The 22,157-nt window shown below is 48.8% G+C and overlaps 1 long non-coding RNA gene across 1 annotated transcript in view; it reads left to right on the top strand.

Moving 5' to 3' along the window:
* Positions 1–1,805: 1,805 nt before the first annotated feature.
* LOC144328768 (uncharacterized) overlaps positions 1,806–22,157 on the top strand; it is a 32,682-nt gene continuing 12,330 nt past the window's right edge. Inside the window, exon 1 of the long non-coding RNA XR_013394077.1 lies at positions 1,806–2,203. This is a non-coding gene — a long non-coding RNA (uncharacterized LOC144328768). The remainder of the gene's footprint in view (positions 2,204–22,157) is intronic.

Here is a 22,157-nt window from a genome sequence, read left to right as displayed (position 1 = left end):
GAATTGACATCATCCTCATCATTAATCAATTTTGTATACTCCTCTGCTTCCAAAGATCACAGGGCAGTTCACAACATGAAAATACAAAATACACAAACAAACAAGCGCCCCTCCCACAAACACATTTTAAAAAACCACAGAGTGTTAATCAGCCCAAGGCCTGGTTGAACAGATTATTTCCCGTGAGGGGATGACCAGCTTCTTCTAAGTAACTCTGCTGGAAAGCTGACTGTAAAGGAGAATTTGGCAGACCTTCAGTGGCTTAACCCAGTTGGTGCACAGGTTCCCTGTTTTGGGGAAGATTTGACATTTGAGTACTTCAGTTTTACTGCTGGAATTTTTGACTAAATGCAAAGCAGATGTAAATGACTTGACACCATGGACCCAAACTTGAGAAATACTGTAACACAGTTGCATTTAAACAAAACAAAAACCGGCCCATAAAACCACACCCGGCCCTCATAAATGTAGCCTTCCCCGGTGCTCCAGGCCTACCTGGGTGGCTGCAGCAAGCCATACCTTGTCAGGAAAGTGCCACTCCTACCTGGATGCTAGTTTGTGAAGTTTTGTATTTCCACCTGTGTAGTTGTTTGCCCAAATTTATAGATATTGATCTATAGATGTGGGTACATTTAAGGTAACTGTTAGAAATATGGTGAATCCTGATGTTCAGCAGAATGTCTTAGGACTGTAGAAGGCCTAGCCTGAAATGTGAGAAATATACTTTTTTTTTTTACATTTACTCCAACAATCTGGTTAATGCTCTTTTACCATGAAAGGAATGAAGGGAACATTCAGACTGAAGACTACTAGTAAATTTCTCTTCTGCCCCAATATTTGCCTGTCTATCCCTCATATCATATCAAAACTTTGATCATCTGCACCTTAGTGATCACACCTCTCTCGACTCTTCCCTCTACAGGCCTCAGATTCAATCTGCAGGAGGCGACGCGATTGCTTTTTGAAATCCAAAAATAAATTAAAATGTGATCGCCAGTATAGAGCATAGAAAGCTGGCCCGTCGGCCAACCTTATTCCCACATTCTAATTTTATTAATTCAGGCTGCATCGTCGAAGCAGCTTTATTTGGATATTTATTTAAATAAAATATCAACTGCTTTCGCTCCGGACAACAGTCTGTCCGCTCCTCGCCCACCCCCACCCCCCGCACAACGTTTATAGATTTAAGAAGTGATCTAAACTTGCGAATCCCTCTCAAATCCCCCTCATTGTTTTTTCTGGAAGACTGGGGGCCCCCAAAAGGCACCTTTTAAAAAACAGGCCTGTGGGTGGAGAGGACCCCATTCGGCCGCGCTTCCCCGCCGCCCGCCTGTGTCCCGCGAGGACACACACGTTGTGAAGCAAAGCGGAAAATGTGTGTTCATTACCACATAAAAGGCTCCCGTCGCGCAGAAGAATGGAGGCCTGGAATGGCAGCGATTGCGCGGACAATGGGACGCGAATGTGATGCTCTAACCTGGCCGGTCCCATCGCGCCTGCGGTCGTTTTAAACTACTTAGCTGCCTCCCACTCCGTTGATCCCGAGCGATAAGATATATACCTCTGCCAAAAGACCTTTTTAAAAAGGAAAAAAGAGAGGGAGGAATGTGTGCGCGCGTGTAGATGTCGTTTAGAGTCGAGGTCTCTTCTTTCCTCTTCGGCCGCCTTTCACATCCTCTTCACGCGTTAGATCGGGGTCGCTTTGCAAAGGACCACACGGTCTGCCTTCCTCATTCAACCCCACCTCCCGTTATTTTTTTTGAACCGCTGGTGATTTAAGTCCCCGCCATCTGCGAATAGGCAAAACCAGTAAACTAACAACAACAACAACAACAAAATAAATAACTAAATATTTAACGCCAAATTCCAGGAGGGAAACTTCACGCAGCACGTCATTCTTCAGCAAATTTACACAAATATTAGGAATGCTTCTGCCTGTGTGTACGTGTGCGTGCATGCGTGTGCGTGTGCGTGTGTTTTCTCTGCTCCTTTCGAGCCATTGTGCTTAACTGAATTTTATAACGCTGATCGATATCTTGGTAAAATATTCATTTTTAAACTAGCGGGCAGTGAAATCTTTGCTTTGTGCTAAAGTCAACAGTCGCTCCAATAAATGCCGCGATGCCTTGCCGCCGAGCTGCAGTCAGCGGGGCGCCTGGGCTCGTCACCGTCGCTTCTGCCACCGGCAGCTCCGGGGCATCAGGTAGGGACTTCTAAGTTTGGAGGTGCTGGTGCGCGTCGTTGTGGTTTTGCGCTGCTGGAAGCGGGCGGGAGAGGTAGCTGAGAGTCTTGCCTGATTCCTACCTGCTGCTGATCCCCGGTCAGAATCAGGCCTAGAGGGGGGGCAGCGGTCATCTCCCCCGACCCCAGAACCGCAGGTTGAAAATGTGCGTTAGGTTCCCCGTGGCTACGAGAAACCTTCCTCCCCAGCGGAGGAATGTGAGCTGGGGGCTGCCCCATAGTCATCAGGAAGCCGGGATCGTCCCCTAAAGGTCCTGGCGACCCGATTCTCAAGCGGCCTCCTGGGCTGTTTAAGTTTTACTGGCTGGAGTTCTGGGAAGGAGTGGGTGCGGAACAGAAAAAGTGGATGAGAGAGAGGTGCTGGCTTATCATGCAGCATGAGTATGCAGGCTTACTCGGAAGCAAGTGCCACTGAGCTCAGTGGGCTTTCTGGCGGGCCGTTGGGCCTGATCCAGCAGGTTTTTCTTTTGCTTGGGAGAGGCGAGCTTTTTTACCCGCCTCGCCTCTCTTTCGGAATCGACCTCGTTGACGTTCGGAGCAGCTGGCGGCTCTTAACAGCTGTGCTCTTCTTATCGGCTTCTGCGCCAGCCACCCGCCCTCGGCCGACTCCTTCCTTCCTTCCTTGACGCTTCAGAAGCAGCAGGACTCCACGCTGTGCAGGCTTACCTGGGAGTGAGCCCAGATGAGGACATTTGGACTTTCTTCCAAGTAAGCCGGCATAGGATCGCACTGCAGGGAAATGGCTTGAAAAGAGTTACTACACTTCTTTAAAATTGGGTTTTTTAAACCGAAATTCCCAAGACTGCAAAGGACTTGAACGGGATGGAGGCGGCTCATGGGACAGTTGTGTGGCCGCGGAAGCCTGAGGTCGCAACCCCTGGACACGTGGGCCTTTGGGGCAAAGCGTAGTCTGCAAGGCACTGGGACTCTCAGCTGCGCACCGAGAAGTCCTCCTGTCTGCGCTACCTTTGCCCATTTCTCATTCATTCCGATTCGGTTTGCTCAGAACTTCCCGCTGGATCCTGCTCTTTCTTATACAGTACAGAGAAGCGAACCTTTGGCGCGAAGCCGCCACGATCCCTGGGCAGGGCGGTTGCATTTCCAAATTTTCTACACCACTTTGCGAAGTAGCTCTGGTTAAAAGAGTGTTAAATGTGTATTTTTCAATTTGTGTGCGTGTGTGAAAAGTGCTTTGGAATTATTTCTGCCCCACAACACCACCCGAAGGCCGCACGTTGTGTAGTAACGGAGAGATGAGTGGTAAAGAGCTTTGAGCACGGGGGGAAAGCTCCGACAACAAGGGCGAGATTCAGTCCAGCCCAGCCAAGCATATTCAGGCAACGTTGACTTGAAGGAGATTAACTTCGGCTTTTGCTCCCTTTGCCCATTTATCATATATCTTTATTAAAGACCCCTCCCCCCATTTTACAGATACAAAACTGAAGTGAAGTCGTAATCTCCCCAAAAACCTCAGCTAGGACCCACGTCTTTCAGTATCTTTTAAATTGGTCGACCAATCTCTGCCCCTCAGAACATCAGATGTAGAGGGGATAAGCTGTTTTCTGTATCGTAATCTCTATTGGGTGGGGGGCGGCATTTTAGGAAAAAGTGGACCGACACGCCATATCTCCTCAGTGGATTTGACTCTCCTTGCCTCGGTGACCTTGACTTGCAAGGCCTTTCCCCCCTCCCTCTTTAACGCCATCCAAGGCCACGACAACTGTTGGGGAGCAGTGTCGGGGGAAAGGAGAGCAGATCCAGAGGAGCTACTTCGGGAAAGAAAGCGAGAGGTCTTCTCGGTAGGAAGCCTGTGTGCTGGCGGTGCGGTCTCCGATTCCCTCCGGGTGGGGCTTGCAGCGGAGAGAGGGAGGGGGGAGGAGTTCCTCATCTGATTTCCCCTCCATCTAAACTGACGTGACAGCTTATATTTCCCGAACAAGATGGGATCTCTGCAGGACACACACAGAGGCTAATGGTTTTTCAATAATTAATACTCCCCTAGACCACTCGTAATGCGGCCTCTCGGATTTGTCAATTACTTGTCATTAAATGAGTGTCTATCCACGTCCTTCCCTTCGGGTCTTTCGATAGAGGGCTGAGCGAAGAAAATCACCTCCAGCCTCGTCTCCAAGAAGCTCAGGCAGCCTGATCTCAGCTGGGAGAGGCGCTCAGTGTTTGTGATAGGCGGTCAGGCAGGCAAGGTGCAGCTTCTTCAGAGTCGGGCGAGAGGCTGGCAGAAAGCGCCAGGAGCCGACGCTTGGAAATAGATTTAATCTGCCAAATGGGCAATTTTGTGTTCCCGATCCTTATCCTCCTTTTGGCAAGATTTTTTTAAAAAGGAAAATGAGTGCATAAATAGTAAACATACTTCGTCTAGGCAGAAACCAATCTCCCCTTCGAAACAAGATTGCCAACATTTTCTTTTCCTGCTCCTGTGCAGCCAGACCAAGAAACTTCGCTAAAATCCACTGCGCCAGGCTACAGTTTAAAAGCACAGCAGCAGGGCTGGCAACACCCTCCCGCCGGCCTTTTCAATGATTATTAATAAAATTTAATTCGGACAATTCAGCGAATTATTGAATTTGGGCCCAGTCTCACGGCTGCGCTCTGGAACATGCTCACATCACTTCTGAGTACCGTATGTTCAGAGTGCTGTTTTTTGTAGGAACTGAATAATCACAACCAGCATCTAGCATACCGAGGATTGGGGCGTGAGGTGGAGTAGGCAGAGCCGTCAAGGCAGAAGACACCACAGAGTTATTCATCTTAGAAATCCCCTCTAGTTCTGGAGGGAACTAAAGCAAACTGTGGTTCGACCCCCACCCCCCACGTCCTTTTAACCCTTGCGTCATAATGTGATGGCGACCAAGAGTCACATAGCCGAGAGTCACATAAGTAAAGGGGATTAGGTCCCCGCCCCAAGGAGTTTACCATCTAAATTTCATTCCCCTCCCCCCAATTTTACTTCCAAGCCAAAGTTAAGCACTTGTAAGCCCGGAGGCTTCCAAGAGGTCAGTTTAGAGCATTTTTGGTGGGGGGCGGCGGAGATAGTCAGGGGGCCTACAAGTACCGGATGCTGCACCTCTGCCCCATTCAAGCCAAAGAGAACCAGATCTCCCAAATATCTCCTGCTGTGGTAGAAGATGGATCCGGGAGCCTATCTTTAGTTGAACCCTGTCCTAAATTTAGAGGCGAGAGGCGCAAGGCAGGCACAGGAGACATACAATGAGGGTTAAGAGCTCGCAAGGCAGCATTTTGCAAGGGGGGTAGAACGAGGAAGGGGGTGGGAACGTCTAGGCTGATTGTAAAGAAACATTTCCATTCCATCCACCAAAGGAACAATCCGACGCTGCATTCCAGAGGCGGAGGGCGCTTAGTTGCAAAGGCGACGTGGATCAACCAAGACCCAGAAAGCGCGCTGCGCCTTTTTTCGTCTAGCTAACCGTAGATGGGATAGGAGGACGAGGCCCCACGACTCCCCTATGCGTCCCCGGCCCCGCTCCTCCTCGGTGCCCCCCTGCGCCCTCGTTGCTGCGTTAAGAAGCATACATATGCTGAGGCGTCCTCGCCGCTATGGCAACCGTGTCTAGCATTGTCTATAAAGCGGAAAGCCACCGCCTCCCTCCTTAGGGCAGTTTAGTCCATTCCGTCCTCAGGACTCCCCTCCTTGTCCATCTCCCGGCCGATGCCCCTCGGCCTCCTGCTCTTCTCTGTTTAGGTGGCACAAGTGTAAGCAGCGTTTGACCCTCTTTAACTGCCTGGAGACTTTCCTCGATGAACAGTTCAGGGTAACCCCAACCCCCCACAGCACACACACACACACCTAGGAATCTCCTTTTGGGGACCCGGCGCGGCACCGTAAGGTGGCGGAAGACTTTGGCAAAGAAGGAGTTCCCTGAATCACAAAAGACGCACCCCAGATGGGAAACGCAGTTTTTTCGAGGCAAGTTAGATGGATTTCAATGGGATGCACTTCCCTAGTAATAAGAATGGTCAGGTGAACCAAGAAGGCAGCGCTCGTGCCCCTTTAGTTGCTGCATGAGAGAGGACATTTCAGCTGCTATGGTTTATCATGCAACCTATAGTTAGTAAATTTCCCTTTTCTGTGGAGCAACTGAAGGTGCAGGAGTCCTGTTCTCTTCATTATCCAGCGATTCAAACTTTCATAGAGGTTTATGAGTCTTATTTCCTTTTCAACACATCTCACCCTAAGTCCAAGTGTCCAGAACACCTATTAATCCTGAAGGAGAAAAGAGCGTTGCGGCTGCGCTGCGTCAATGTGTTTTAATGCCATGTATACAGAAAGCTCGGCTGTCAGGGGATTAGCCAGGCAGCTTTGCAGTCTCGAACATTTAAAACCTTTTCTGGAAAGAGAAGTCGAACTGACACGCAGCCTCCACTGATGCGTGTTTACTCAGGAGGAAACCCCGTGGAACTGGGCTTAGCCCCAGGTAAGCATATGGACTCAAAAATGCAATGCCTCTTGAGTTCAATAGTCGCAGGTTAGTGGGTGAAGGACTGCAGCTTTGCAGCCCCAAACTATGCATGCTTACGCAGACGTAGGCTCCATATGCTCAACCGAGTTTACTCCCAAGCAAGTGTCCTAACTGAGGAGTCAGCTCCACTGATCTGAACTGAAATTCATCACGGTTTTGATCGGGTAAACTTGCACCCAACTGGAGGGGATTTAGTTCTTTGGAAATCTGCGAGACTAGCAATATTTTGGGATTTGGGGGTGGCTGAATTGAACCCACAGAAACAACGTGGCTCCCTGGACTAATCCTGACTTGGTTTCATGCAACATTGCTTCAATATTGATCCAACAGACTATTTCCCCTTTCCTTTCCTTTTTTTAACGGATGAAATTGATTCAGAAGTCGACTTTCTCTAAAGGAAAAAGACCTGAGGGGGGAAATAACAAGAAACCTCGCCCGCCCGCCCGCCCCTGGCGCTTTACACCCGTATATGTTAACTCAACCAGTTAAGAATAGACCCGCCGGTTCGCTACTCTGTCAAGAATTCTGCCATTCACCGCTGTAATAGAAGGGCAGAAATCATCTAATTGTGCATCCCTATTTTATCCTCGTCTTCTCCTCCCCCCACCAACTCTTTTCTTTACTTCCCATCAAAACAAAACAAAACCAAAAAAAGCCCCACACCTCTTTCTCTGTTGGGAGTCTGGTAATGACATGCAAGGATGGGCTGAAAGACAACCAGACATCAAAGCACAAAGAAAATGACATTTCCCGCACTTTGATAAGAAAGTCACACTCCTCACTTTCGCCCCCTCCCTTCTCTCCTTTCTTAAAGGCAAACCCACCAGCCCCCAATTGCGGCCGCAAGCTCTGAGTTGGGCACCCAAAACCTTCTTCTTTTTCGCATCTTGCATCTTTTGCCGCCACCCTTTCGTAAACAGGGCAAGTCCCTTGGGTGCCCCAGAAGTTTGTTGGACTTGGGGGCCGAGCAAAACAGCAACAACATTTATTGGGGATAAGGAAACACTGGTGTGGGGGTGGGGAAGACACACGCTTGGGACCGAGATGGAGCTAATTATTGCGAGGGGTAAGAAGGAGCTGGAACACCCAAGTCGAACTGAGCCCGTCTCCCGGGAGACTGATGGAGACCTATTTTACAAGCTGTAATTCCGCTTTAGACGATTGCAGGCTAAAGTCAATTCACACCCTCTTCTTTCTTCTAGAAATATTCCTAATCCTGCCGTTCAAGCGGGGAATTCTCTCGCCTTTCGCTCCACCGATATTAATCTAGAAACTTCATAGAAGGAAGCCGGATAATTGTGGGTTGGGTGGGCGGAAAGAAAAGGGGTTCACCCCACCAGTTTAACTACCTCGGCAACGTCTAACCTTCGAAAAAGTAAAAATTAAACGGGGAGATATGTCGTTCGGTGATTTATGGTCCCTTGCTCTGTTATTTTATTATGTGAACGAAGCGAGAATTTTTCTTTTGATAGCCTTATTCTTGTTCTGTCAATTTGAGAAGGGTTTGAGCAGTTTGCTACTAATGTGTGTGTGTGTGCGCGCGCGCGTGTGTGTAGTGAAAATATAATAATTCATTTGGATGTATCTAATTAGTAAAATAAATGGATACGCGCCCTTGAACAAAGTGAGACTGACTCCTGAGTTAGTGTACATGGCAATTGGTGTAAGCAGACTTATTTGGCAGACTAAATCGGCCTTTCTTTTGAACAGATAAATAGAGCTGCGTTGTAAAGTTGGTTTTATACCCATATACCTGAGAGTAAGTCTAATTGAACTTAATTCTCCTTTACTTCTCAGTAGATATGCATACGAGTGTATTGCAATAGTGCGATCCTACCCATGTCTACTCGCAAGTAAGCCGCATTGACTTACTGTTTGGAAAGTGTATGTAGGTTCGCACCCTGCTATCCAGTCCAGGTTTAGGAATCCTTCATATCCCACGGAAGCAAGTGGTCAGCTAGCTTTGAAGTCTGATCCTTCCTACTCTTACTCGGAAGTAAGGCCAACTGGTTTCAGCAGTTATACTTTACATGCCTACATGATACTGAACTCGCTACGAGGATTTTTTTAACTATTTTTAGCAAAATTGGCAATAAAAACATAGAAATTCATATATTTTAGAAAGTAAATAATGAAAATACCTATTCGCTCCCTCCAATTGCTTAATCCTTATCAATACCAAAAAAGCAATTTCATTTCACTGATACTTCTAGCCAGTTCGCTTTGTCAGTTTGGTATGATAGAAGACGAAAAGAAAATAAAAAGTTTGCATTCCAGCATTAAGTCCTCTAGACCCCCAAACAAACAGGTGCAAAATTAAAACATAGTAAGCTATGCATTAAAAAACCCCAGGCTAGAGACAATAAATCAAGGGCCATGTGCAATTTGATACCATTTTTAAAGGTGGAGGCGCTGGGTTAATTTGCACTCAAAGCCATGATTGTCTGTCCTGACTTTTTCATTCTAACTGCTTTCCCCAAATCTTTGAAAAGTTAAAATTCAGAAGGGAAGCAATTCTCCTACCAGCAGGGAAGAGGCCTTGCCAAACAAGCACCCAAAGAACAAGAATTATTTAGAGCAAAATTAATCTCATATATAAATGGCAGCCAACTTTGCAATCAGATCTGGTTGCTGTGCCTCTAACAGCGGCTTGATCTGCAACCCTCTTTCGTGGAGGTGAGAGGAATTCATCTCAATTTGCTGCAGACGGAACTGCTGTTAAAAGTGCAGGTACAGATGCCCGCTGAAGAGTTGGCGTCCTCACACACGATTACGATGAAATATTATGTAGTCTGTGGCCGCAGCATCAGTCCAGATTTGTGGACTGAGTCGCATGCAGGAGCCGTTCAGTGGGACTTAATTTCTGGTAAAGTATGTTTAAGTTGGAAGCCTTAATTAACAATGCCGTTCAGAATGAATAATCCACTCATTCATTTGCGTTCTAGATCCAGCTTCGGCTCTGCTGTCCCTCACTTTCTCTTCCACCTGTGCGCGGCCTTCGCCTTTCTGGGAGACTTTAAGCAAGTTAATAGGGAAGAATGTTTCGTGGAAATCAATGGATCGCTTCGAAGTTATGCTTTAGCTCCTAGGTGTGTGAAACCCATTCCATCTTTCTGTAGGTTTCATACCATATTTGGTATATGCAAACAATACCGGCAGCAATCCTATAGACTTGTAGGTGAATTTTACGGATCTCAGCGGGATTTGTTTCCGAAAAAACATCAGCCCCTATCTGGCTGACTTTCACTAAGGTAAAGGTAAAGGTACCCCTGCCCATGCGGGCCAGTCTTGCCAGACTCTAGGGTTGTGCGCCCATCTCACTCAAGAGGCCGGGGGCCAGCGCTGTCCGCAGACACTTCCGGGTCACGTGGCCAGCGTGACAAGCTGCATCTGGCGAGCCAGTGCAGCACACGGAACGCCATTTACCTTCCCGCTGGTAAGCGGTCCCTATTTATCTACTTGCACCCGGGGGTGCTTTCGAACTGCTAGGTGGGCAGGAGCTGGGACCGAGCAACGGGAGCGCACCCCGCCGCGGGGATTCGAACCGCCGACCATGCGATCGGCAAGTCCTAGGCACTGAGGTTTTACCCACAGCGCCACCCGCGTCCCTAGACTTTGACTAGAATTCGAAATTCGGGTGGTGGGGAGAAGATAATCCACAAATGTGGATCTGACACAAATTCCTGAAGCCAAGTGAGTTTTGCCTCGCAGGACAAACCAGATTATGACCAACAGTCTACTCGGAAGTAAGCTTCACAGAGTCCCATGACGTTTAAACTCAGGTTTGTGTGCACAGGATTACAGTTTAGATGCTGAGGGCCACATCCCACCCCAAAACAAGCATCTTAAGTCTACTTGATACAATTATATAAGAGTTGGACACAACAAGGTTATAATAAACTGGACACGCATGGTTACTGGAAGGTAAACTCCAGTGAGATCAATTGGGATTTACTCTCAAGTAAGCGTGCATAGTATTACAGCCTTAACAATTCTTATATTTGGTGGGCTATTATAACTACTACCGTTATTGTAGTTCAGATATTTATTGAGGAAATAAATGTTTTGATTGAATCTTTTAAAGTAATGTAAGTCTGCGTAACTTTAATAGAGGGCCCGCTAAGCGCCGACGCGCAAAGCTATTCATTTCAAAGTGACGTCTGAGCCAAAGTCAATTCGTCTGCTTCGGAGTAAATGGCAGGCGCTAGCCGGTTCAGTAGCCAGCCATCTGCAACCCTGAGCAGAAGGCAAAAACCCCCACAACTTTTTGGGGTAAGGGTTCTTAATCAAACCCTTACCCAATCAAAGCCAATGAGATTAATCACTGAGTAAATATGCATAGGATTGCACGCAGGTACTGTTTGCTGAACGCTGAATCAGGTCGTTGCGAGATCTAAAAGTGTGACAGCGTTAGGCTAGTTGGAGCAGGTCTGAACACTTCATGGGAGTGATTCAAGAGATTCATCTCCTTCCTTCCAAGCGCTCCATAGCATGGTCTTCGGAAAGATCATGAACGTATGAACCTGTCGAGTTCACTTACTCGCACCACCGGCAGGCGCTTTCCAGGGTCTTCCCATGGGACTGTCGCCTATTGGGGGAGCAAGGGACCTCGGCCCCTAGGAGTAGGCAGGGAGTGGGGGGCTGTAGTTCAGGAGGACAGCCCCACTCACTTCCATGGAGCCCCAAGAAGAAGGGGGAATTGCGATGCTGTCCTTCCTTGGCCTCCGTCCTATGCAACCTTACAAAAGACTCTCATCCTTCCCTAATCGCGACTCGGTGAATGAAACCTGCTCTAGTTCCAGCAGATAAAAAGCACATCCCCCCGCCATTGCTTATCTTCTCTGACATCAAGCCACTGGAAGCCGTTTATCTCAGGTGCCTTTAACCTGCGGTTATCAGCCTGCTGGACTCATTTAGGGGAGCTCAGCTCGGTAACCTGAGACAAGGCTCCATTGATTGTCGAGAGCGTCCTTTAGATTCCACCCTCTCTGGGTAAACATCGCCAAGGAGCTGGCCTCGTTCCCCCCCCCCCAACCGAGCCACTTGCAGCGAGCGACACCTCCCCTCACCCGAGAGGTCGCTGCCTCTTAAAACGTCTCGCGACAAAGAGGGGTGCATGGATGTGCGTGTGTGTGAGAGAGATCCAGCAGGTGGGCATTTAGAGCTGCTGCGGGTGCTCTGACACCTGACTGGCAGGTGTTACGTTCATGGGGTCTCCAGCTTACTTCCAAAGGCGGTGGGGGGGCGCAGGTTTGCAAAAGGAGCGTTTGCAGCCAGAAAAAAAAAATGAGGGGTCCTCCGCGTGTTTTACGCGCGCGTGCTGATGCCAGAGAAGCGGATAATTCTGCAGCCCTGTTACGTATGTTGAATCCCAACGGGTCTTGCTAAGCCAGGGAGAGAGCTGTAATAGTCAGGATGAACCAAACCCACTGTAGCAGGGTGATGAGGAGGATGATGATAACAAATAGTTGAAGCATTTTGGGTACTCACTTATGTGGAACTTTTTGTGTGGGGAGGTTATCTGGGTTGTGAAGGCGTCAAAGTGTCCAGGGCTCTTAACAACTAAATACTTTACGGGTTATTAAAGTATTAATAATAATTACGGTTTATTAAAAACAATAATTGCTTGTTTTTTTCTTTCTTTTTATATCAGCATATTGCCCAAATCCCATTAATCAATACAGCTTTAAAAGGTTTAAATAGAAAAGGTATGCAAACATTTTAAATAAAATATAGGTGCCTTAGGCATATTAAGCCATGTGGGGGTGAGCTTGTTGTTTATCAGGGAAAAGCTTAAAAATCATTTTAGTGTCTTCTTTTTCACTCCCTTTCACAAGTAACACAACAGAATCTAGGGATCATCAGAGGTATGCGCTTCATTCCGAGAGCCAGGGATTAAAATTCGTCCTGGCCGGTTGGCTTCCTCCGATTAATCAGGACATTTAGCTGATTAATCGACCCATTAAAGTGCCCTAACTCTCCAACAGTTTGACTTCACCCCGGAAGGCGCACTTTTCTTCCATTGTCTCCCGAGACAGACCGATGACAACTAACCAAAGCATCCGTGGGGGTGGGGGTGATGGTTTTGTTTTTATTATGTATTTTGTGTTTTGATATTGTACTTTTGTGCTGCGAACCGCCCTAAGATCTCCAGATGAAGAGCGGTATACAAATTTAATAAATGAACAATGGTTTAGAATCCAGTCTTGACGGTGGGCGTTATGGGAGGCGAAGACCCTGCATGGAAGTCGGTGGGACTTAACATCTGCGTTCTCAGGCCGAGCTGCTTCTTCGCTCGAGGGTGCTCATTTCGTTCTCCGCCAGTCTTCAACGGACTGAAAAAGGAGTTGTTCGGTTCTATTGAAGCAAGACCCACAGAAGGCGGTGCTGGCGGGGGTTGCCACAAGGACCATACTGGTGGTTTTTGTTATTGGGAAGAATCACCGTTTTGCTGGAGAAAAGCAGGAGGAAATGTATATTTAAAGCAAACATAATAAGAGGGACATCTCTAACTATGTGGACCTGCCCTGTCTGCTGCCCACTGAAAAAGGAAGCGTTTTTAAAAAGGAAGAAGAAAAGGTGCTGCAGGAATCATGTCAGCCCGGCATGGCCAGCTCAAGTGCTGCCCCGAGCATCTCTGGGAGGTCATTTGACCGAGGGCGGCCTGGACTTGCCCAGCGTAGCTCCAGCTGCATCACTGGTCCCCGCTAGCTCTCCAACCCCTTCAGAGCGAACTTGCTGCAGAGTCCTTTCTGAAGGGCGGGGTACTCCGTGGCCTGTTACTACATGAGCTCTCGCTGGTGGGTGGAAAGGGGCAGCTCTAAAACCCCTTCCATTCAAGGGATGAATTGCGGCGCTCAGGCTTCGAAACGCATTTCGTTGTCAGTAGGAAAAGGTTCGTCTGGACTTGAGGGCAAGGCTCTTTTCGCTTTGAACATTCACATTTCCACACTGTTTCATCGATTCGATCTGTGTGGTTTATCGACTTCTGGAGCTCCTCCCAGAGGAATCTGAGGATCGACGGTCTGTCTAGAAAGGGCATAAATAACACCAACCACAACCGCAACTTGCTGAGGAGCAGATAGGTCGTCCCTGCCCAAACGCCCTCTCCTCCAAAACTACTAATGGCATGCACAGAAATTGCCATCCTACCCACGTCCTATTACTCTTCTCCAAAGGCGCCCCCCCCCCCTAAAGCGCAGGCACAGTCTCGTCAGTTTCGACGCTTGCCCACTGCAGGTCCTCTCCTTCCTTTCCAGAATGTTCCTCTCCGCATCGTTTGCAGCGGGGATCCTGCCATCGGGCATTGTTAGCTGGCTCGTTCAGTTAGAGCTGACGGAAGTGCCCCCGGGCAAAGGCTGGCGCTGACCGTGGCGAAGGCCTCGCCTGTGCCAGATGGAGAGGTTCGACGAGCGGGCAGTGCTGTTTACTGCGCAGAATAGGAGCCAATTCCTATGAAGACCCAGCCCCCCCAATAAAATATTTGAGGGGTCCGCTCCCCCCAGTTGATTGGCATTGCCATTCAAATGGTGTGCGTGTGCATAATTATGTGATCGATTATGCGGGATGGAGCTTACCTGCCCCCGCTAATTTATTCAAGTTGGCACCCCTGCTGCCAATGAAGTCTCACCAGCTTCAAGTGGGCGCTCCTAAGCTTTCTTGGAGGTAAGGTTCTCGTGGTGTCCCCGGGCCTTCCTTCCAAGCAAACTCAACCTTAAAATCTCGGTTTTTCGTAGACAAGCGCTGGCAAGAGGGAGAGATCCAGGTTTATTTGCAGCCACTGGTTGGGCTGGACTCAATCCCAGCCGTAGACTACCGAAGGGTTAAAAAGAGCGATCCCGACACCCCCCACACCCCCCGCCGGCCAAGTGCTTTGCGCAGAAGTGCCGCGCGCAGCTACGCTCGAGAGGAGGACTATGTCTTTGGGGATGTGCTCCGTCTTGCAAAACTATTTTTCAGGTGGAGTCTGCTGATAGCAGCGTTTGCAAACTCCGAAACGTGATTTTCCGAAAAGCATTTTTCGGCTTGTTCAGGCCCAGTGAGCACGGAGGGGGAGCGAAGATGGGGCTCAGTATTTACAATAGAAATCAAGCATGAAATTGAATGTTAACCATTTCTTTTAACAAATGCAAATCCAATTGAAGCCGCAGAGGGAGGACCTAGTTAGAGGTGTAGCAACCTAGCGGAGCTCTCGCGAGAAAGGAAACATAACGCTGACATTTTGCTCATGAGGTTTGAGAAGCGCCGACCCCAAGAGTAAGTTAAATGTTAAATGGTAGCACTGAAAAGTCTATTTAAGACTAAGCATGGGATGATCCAGGCCAAACGAAGCTAATTTAACTCCCTTGGACAGACTTTTAACCTCTTGCTCATTGTGACCATAAGCCAGGTTCTGGAAGTCTATCGAGAAACAGGTACTGTAGTTGAGATCAACAGTCATAAGGAAGTTACTTGCAAATAACCAGTTAACTTCCATGGTTTGCAAAAGAAACGCACCTCCCCCCCCCCCCATACGTGTGTGCACAGGACCTCAATTTCTTAAAAAGCGGAGCTGCCTCCTTTATAGTCTCCCTTGGGAGAGCGACCAGCAAGGGTTGGGTTGGGGGCTTGAGTGATGTTTCTGAAAATGTTAGCTCACTTACAGGCTACCAATGCTCCCGAAAGCCTCCAGGCCAATCCCTTCGGCAGGGCCTCCTCAAGACATTTTGGCAGCTGTGGTGAACCACCAAATGGTGCCTCCCCACCAGAGAAGAAAGATGGAATGAAGATCACATCAAACAAAGGGAGAATGAAGATAGCTCATGGTGGCGATAATGCCAAGGTTGCAGGTTCAATCCCCTTATGGGACTAGAAGATCCTCAGAGTCCCTTCCAACTTTACAATTCTATGATTCTATGATATTCAGTGGGAACTATTGTCCCTGTGGATCCTGCTGCCTGAGGTGGTTGCCTCACCTTGCCTCATGGGTGGGCCGGCCCTGCCCTTAGTGAGGAATAGCTAACATGGTCCTCCAGAGATTATCAGACTCCAGGATCCCTTAGCTCCAGTGGCCAGGGTTCAGGATCTTGGGAGCTGCAGTCCAAGCACCTCTGATGGACCACAGAGACAGCTCCTCAACCTTAGGGTGAATTAACACTTGACATGCCCTCCAACATTATTTTTGCACCTGTGTGTTGAAGTTTCTCATGAATGTACACCTTCCATTCAGCACGTGGGAAAAAAGAGAGCAACTAACAATGGAACCCTAAGTCTGCTTCGACTTCATTCCCAATTGGACTTACTGTGTATAATATTATTACAGCCTGTGCAAAGAGTTGGAGGGTGGCCCAAATGTCCCAAGCTGGAAACAAACGTGTATTCTCACACAAAGCTTAATACCAACATATTTTGTGGTCTATATATCTTATTGAGCAAACATGTGCACTGCCATCACATAATATGGTTTATAATGAAAATGGGGAAAATAATCCCCCGAATGTCCATTTGCATTGCAGATGTTTGCAATGTAGTGGTTAGACTGTTGGAGACCTGTGAGACCAGAGTTCAAATCCTTACTTGACCACGAAGCTCATGGGGTGACCTTGGGCAGTCACTGCCTCTCAACCTAATCTACCTCTCATGGTGGTTGTTGTGGGTGTTCAAAGAGGATGGTGAGAATCATGTATGCCATCTTGAGCTCCATAGAGAAAAGGATGGGATATAAATGTAATGATTAATAAAACAAATGGTTCTTTCCCACTTTCTGTTCAAAAAGAGGATCAACCACAATTCAAATCTCATAGTTGAAAACCATGTTCACCCAGGAGAAGTTAACAGCTCATTACTATTGTTTTTTTACTCTAATCTGTAATATAAGGCTGGGAAATGGCTAGAAGATGTTCTGAAATCATTTTCTCTAATCAGGAACGGGGTGGGAGGAGCCTTTCACAGAATTGTGGAGTTGAAAAGGACTGTGAATGTCATCTAGTCCAGTGTTTCCCAACCTTTTTTGGGCAAAGGCACACTTGTTTCATGAAAAAAATCTCGAGGCACACCACCATTACAGCCCCGTGACGTCAGCGTGCAGCGTCACGCCGGGAGGGACGCACGAAAGTGTAAGATTCCATTTTTTCCCCTCCCCCTTGCCTTCCTTCTGTGCCAACCGCCAAAAAGCCAAGAATCGCGGGACCGCCGGCGGAGGGGGGGAGGGCGAGCGGAGGCAGCGGCGAGCCCCGTTCCTCCCCATCCGCCCCATTCCGTGCAAGGAGCGCGAACAGGTGTGAGAAGGGGGTCAAACCTGTGGGTCGGCGCAGGGGAACCTCCAAGCTTTGGGGGTGGGGGGGAGGAGGCAGCAAAGCGAGGCAGGAAGGAGAGCGCGGCTTGGCGAAGTACCCGGCGGTGAAGGCCAGCAGGTCCGGCGGCCGGTGCCGCAGCACCTCCACCGTGTAGCCCTGCAGCAGCTCAGTCAGACCCGGCGGGATCTCGATGCTCATCTTGTAGCCGAGGCGCGCGGGAGACTCAACGGACGGGCCCGGGAGAGAGAGAGAGAGAGACACGACGGAGAGAGAGCGGGAGTCCCTGCTCGCCGTCGCCACCGCTACAACTACTGTGGCGGTTGGTCGTGGTCGCCGCCGCCGCCGCCACCCACCTCTATCTATCTCTCCCCCTCAGCTTTCTACGCGGGCCTCGAGCCGGAGGTGGGGGGTGGCCGCCGCCGCTTTCTCCGCCTCCACGTCCTGCCTCCTCCTCCTCGAGCCCTCCGTCAGCCATGAGGGAACCGCCGCGCTCGCGCCGCCGCTCTCTGACACGCGAGAAAGAGAAAGGAACGGAGCGGCGGGGTAGTCGGGGGAAGGAGGGGCCGGAATGGAAGCGCGAGGCGAGCTGCGCATGCCCAGCAGGAAGCGGCGGAGAGCGCCACAGAGAGAGAGAGAGAAGCAAGGGAGGGCGGGGAGTGGGTGGGAACACGCTTCCTGCGTCACAATAACGGACAAGAGGCGCTCGAGGGATAGATTAGGACCTAATTTGACTTTTACAAAAAAAAATAATAATCTTTCGAATTTTCCCCAAGGCAGACCAGGCAACATCTCGCGGCACACTAGTGTGCCGCAGAACAGTGGTTGGGAAACACTGATCTAGTCCAACTCAGGGCTGTTTTGTCCAACATGGGGCTTGAACCCACAACCCTGAGATGAAGAGTCTCATGCTGTCTCCAAGGGAGCCCAATGCTCAATGAGTACCATTGATGGAAAGGAGTAATCAAACAGCTCCTTTCCCTACAGCTGCAATCCTACCCACACTTTGAAATAAGCGGCATTGAGCAAAAAGGGCCTTGCATAGGCTGGAGCTGCATGTTTCTTCTGCTTTGTCTGACACGCTTTTGAGATCTTCTGTTGCAGCTTTGCTTTGGGTACCTCCTTTATCGGAAAGGAAACAGTGCCCCACAACAAAAGAGGATGCTTTCTCAGGCGTGGCACCCCTGTTTAGGACCACCCCTTCAAGAGCTGCCATGTAATCGCAAGATGGGGTCCAAGTCCTCGTCCAGCCATAAAAAAGTCTACTGGGTTACATAGACCAGTCACTGACTCTCAGCTTAACCTTCTTCACAGGGTTGTGGTGAGGATAAACTGGTGAAGAGATAACCATGTATGCCACCTTAAGCTCCATAGAAGAAAGTGGGGGTATTAGTCTACTTAATCCCTCCAGCACCAGTTTTCCTTGATGCAAGCACCTTCTTTTGTTCTAGGCTGATTTTGATTGGCTGTGGTTATTGTTTTATTGTTGATTTACAGATATCAAGGAGGCTGTAGTTAATTGTTTTATTATTGATTTTTATTATGATTATTGATTGTATACCACCTTGATATCCCCCAAACAATGAAGGATGATATACAACTGTTTTAGGATCTCCTGATGAAATTACAACAAATGGGAGATATTCTGGCATCTGGAATAAGAAGATCCCTTTCATGTTTAAATGAATAAGGAATTTTAAGTATCCCGTAGGGTATGAATATTCTGGAAATAGTAATACTACGCAGGGAAAAGGGGGTGGGGAATCGCCTAGATGAAGAAGTTCTTCTATGGTGTCTTTCTCCTCATTTGGTTCTTCCTGATTTTTCTTCACTGCCCTCCGGAGAGCAACAATTCTCTTGTCATCCCAAGCCTGTTAACTGGCGACAGTGAATCACAGTCCACTTTAATTCAATTTGCTTGTCAAATTAGATTGAGCGACAGTGTAAATCTTTTAGATTTACTTCTACAGGTTGGATTTTATCTCCCTGTTCTCACAACTAGGAGATTGGGGGTGGGGGGTGTCGGCAACCCCTGCCAGGGCTATACCACTTCAGACTGCAGGTGAGGCACTTGTGTTGGAAAGTGACTCCCTGTAGGTAGAAAATAAGCATGTCAGGGAGACTTCTGACCAGATATACTAGTTATGCATCTGCCAGGGAAGGAGACATTCCATCATGTAAGGTTCGAAGTAGAGGTTGACTGCCTCATCTGTAGTTGCTTTGCAGGATGAGGCTTTTCATAATCCTGTGGACCTTAAGCTCTGTGTTGGCAGTGGGGACCACATGGCTGAAGGACATCAGTTGACTGTCAGTGGATCTCTGGCAGTTTACAGATGAACGGAAGCACTTGAGTCAGAGCCAAGGGCCACCCAAGCAGCGATTCTGTTTTCAAAGGAGGACAGATGTCTCTAGGAAGCCTACAAGGGTTGCATGGAGGTAAAAGCCCACCCTTTCTGTGTCCCCAGGGTCCCCTGCTCAGAGGTACAGGGAGGTTCTATCAGGCAAACTGTTACAGACCTGCCCTTTATTCCACACACGTCTCCAGCTGCTAAGCCTTGGAGAGCCCTATCAAAGAGGGCTGACCTAGCTGACATAGCCATTAAGGTATTGCCTTAATATAGTTTTAAAGGAAGACCGCTCTACACGCATAATGTCGCCCCAGGAAGAGGCATTTAGGTGGTGATTTCTCTCTTCCTGCGATGTAATTAATCGGTTTTATGCCTACCCCGAGTTGTGTGAATCAGTCTTCCACGCGGATTAGAATGCACTCAGACGAAGGTGTTGGAACGCGGGGGGGGGGGGGGGGGGAGGAAGGCCGTCCTTTATTCCTCCTTTAACCCTGGGAGCAGAAGAGGGGGGGGCTTTGCTGGCTCTTCCAACGGGGGCTCATCAGATGCCCCCCAAGAGCGGGCAAGCCTGCCATTTGCCTCAGTATGGCTCTGCCTGTGGCAGGATCTCTTTACTCACCACTGTGACTTGTAACTGACCATAAACCTATCCTCCAAATTCCCTCTTTGAAAACCAGCCCCGCAACTCAATGACGAGCTAAGGCCGCGCGGGTAAAGGCCCAGGTGTGCAGAGGTCAATGAATCCGCATTCTGCAGCGCTCGCGCTCGCGCAACCGAGTAACCAGGCTTTGGCTCCATCTGTCTTCGTGACCTGCGCTGGGAAAGGGCGAGGAAGTGCCAAAGCCCTCCTCCCGGCCTGCTGTTTCCCGATCCATGCATCTCTTATGCAAGCTTGTGCTCTCCTTTGACACGGGCCTCCACAGCGCTCAAAGTTCACGACGAAACCTAACATCTCGGCTGAATTGAGAACGGTTTAATGGCGTCTAGATTTCCGCACCATTTTGTTATCAGAGTTCTATGGTGTTTTAATCGCAATGCCTTTTGGGGCGCAAGTCAACACTTTCCACGTCCTGTCACCCTAACTTGGGAGCGACCTGCGTGGAATCCGGCGAGATTTTCTTGAAGAGACACGCATAGGATCGGGCTGCGCGTCTCAGCGGATTTCGGTGGGAGGCACGGAGACGCTTGTTTCTCTCTTCCACTGAACGCCTCGGCAATTGAAAATGCTCAGCCATGGCTGGATCGTAGCCTTCCTTTCTCAGCCAGAAGAGTCGTTTGCTTTAAATGATTGCTTCCACCCTAGCGGAGATCGTTGGAGATACTGGGCAAGAAGTCCATCGGAAAGAAGCAGCCGCTGTTAATTCTCCCTTCCTTATCGCTCTTCCTCCTACAGCGGAACCGTCTTCTTTCTCACAATCCCAACTTCCTCGTTTTCCGTTTGAATCAACTTTCGCGTCTTCCCGGGAAGTTCTGTGTTGACATTTCTTGCCCCCTCCCCCCGCAGCCTCCCTCGCGGTCCCCGCCGTGAAATTAGTGGAAAGTAGAAGTTTTTATCAGCCAGAAGAAGTAATAAGTAGCCTGCAAAACAGAGATCTCCCGGTTTATTGCCCCCCGTCGCCTCTGGTATCTGGTCGCGGGAGACGGAGGCGAAAGCGGCGCTTGGCCTCGCTGGAAGCGGCGCGGCATTTAAAGGAGAGGCGTCTCGGGAAATTGACATTCTTGTCCGCATCCTTTGTCTGATTTCAAAGCAAACAAGAGGCGATTCGGATCCAGCCGAGGCTTCGGGACGCACGCATTTCCCTATCATGTCTCGGCTTTGTTTCGAACCGCGGGGCGTTAATCCCATAAACGCGATTTAATTACCGGGAGGCTAATTGCTAGGCGCAATTGTTTAGCTCATTAGTAACTGACTTGACATCCGCGAACGTGCTCCACCAAGGATGACACGAGCGAAAACTTAAGCACGGGCTTAAATAGTTTTCACGCAGACAGTTCGATCCCTGTTTTTTTGTTTTTTTTTTTAGAAAAAGAAAAGAAAGACAATACCTGTTTAAAGCTGCAATCCTATGCAGACTTCTTTGGGGGGGGAGCCCCACTGAATCCAAGGGGACGTGCATCCTAGTAAATATGCCTAGGGGTGTGCCTTCAGTGTAGCAGGTTTATGGTCTACTCTAGGGGTGGTGTGATTTCAGTCTTGCCAGGTTTACTTTATTTTATTTTAAACTGGAAACCTCCTTGTCTACCCAGGTGCTTAAATTTTACAAAGCAAAAGCAATTAAGGCCTCGCTAATCTGTGCTAAAGTGTTCCTTAGTGTGTTTTCTTGCTTAAGGTGCAGGAAGACCTGAGAGGACAATGCTCTTGGCAATAAATCTTACCTGGTTGTAGATGGTCTGCTGGAGATGGTCCCTACCCTTCTGTGCCTTTTGTCCATGTCTGAAGTTTGTTATGGTAAAATACAGTCTCTGAATTCCCCTTAAGATGCACCAGGCTAGCAGGAAACTGCTTAAGTCCTTTATTTTGAAATAAGCTACGCCTAGGATAGCTGCTTCAGGAGTTTCACTATGGCTAACCACCAGAGTTTAAAAAATAAAAATGGAATATAAAAGTGCTTTCCATTATCAAGTGAGCTACAGCACCCCCATCATTTTCAAATAGGCCACCAGGATCAGCACTGCCTTCATGCCCCTCCCTTTCTATGCAGTCCCTTTGCATCTCTTTTTAGTGTGAGACTTGATTTGCCCAGAGACCAGGGGACAGGGGGGCTACACATGCTCAATAGAATCAGGCTGCATGGTTGAAT

Source organism: Podarcis muralis, chromosome 8 (assembly GCF_964188315.1).
Source record: "Podarcis muralis chromosome 8, rPodMur119.hap1.1, whole genome shotgun sequence".
NCBI classification, from domain to species: domain Eukaryota; kingdom Metazoa; phylum Chordata; class Lepidosauria; order Squamata; family Lacertidae; genus Podarcis; species Podarcis muralis.
This window is presented reverse-complemented; position numbering and strand designations above follow the sequence as displayed.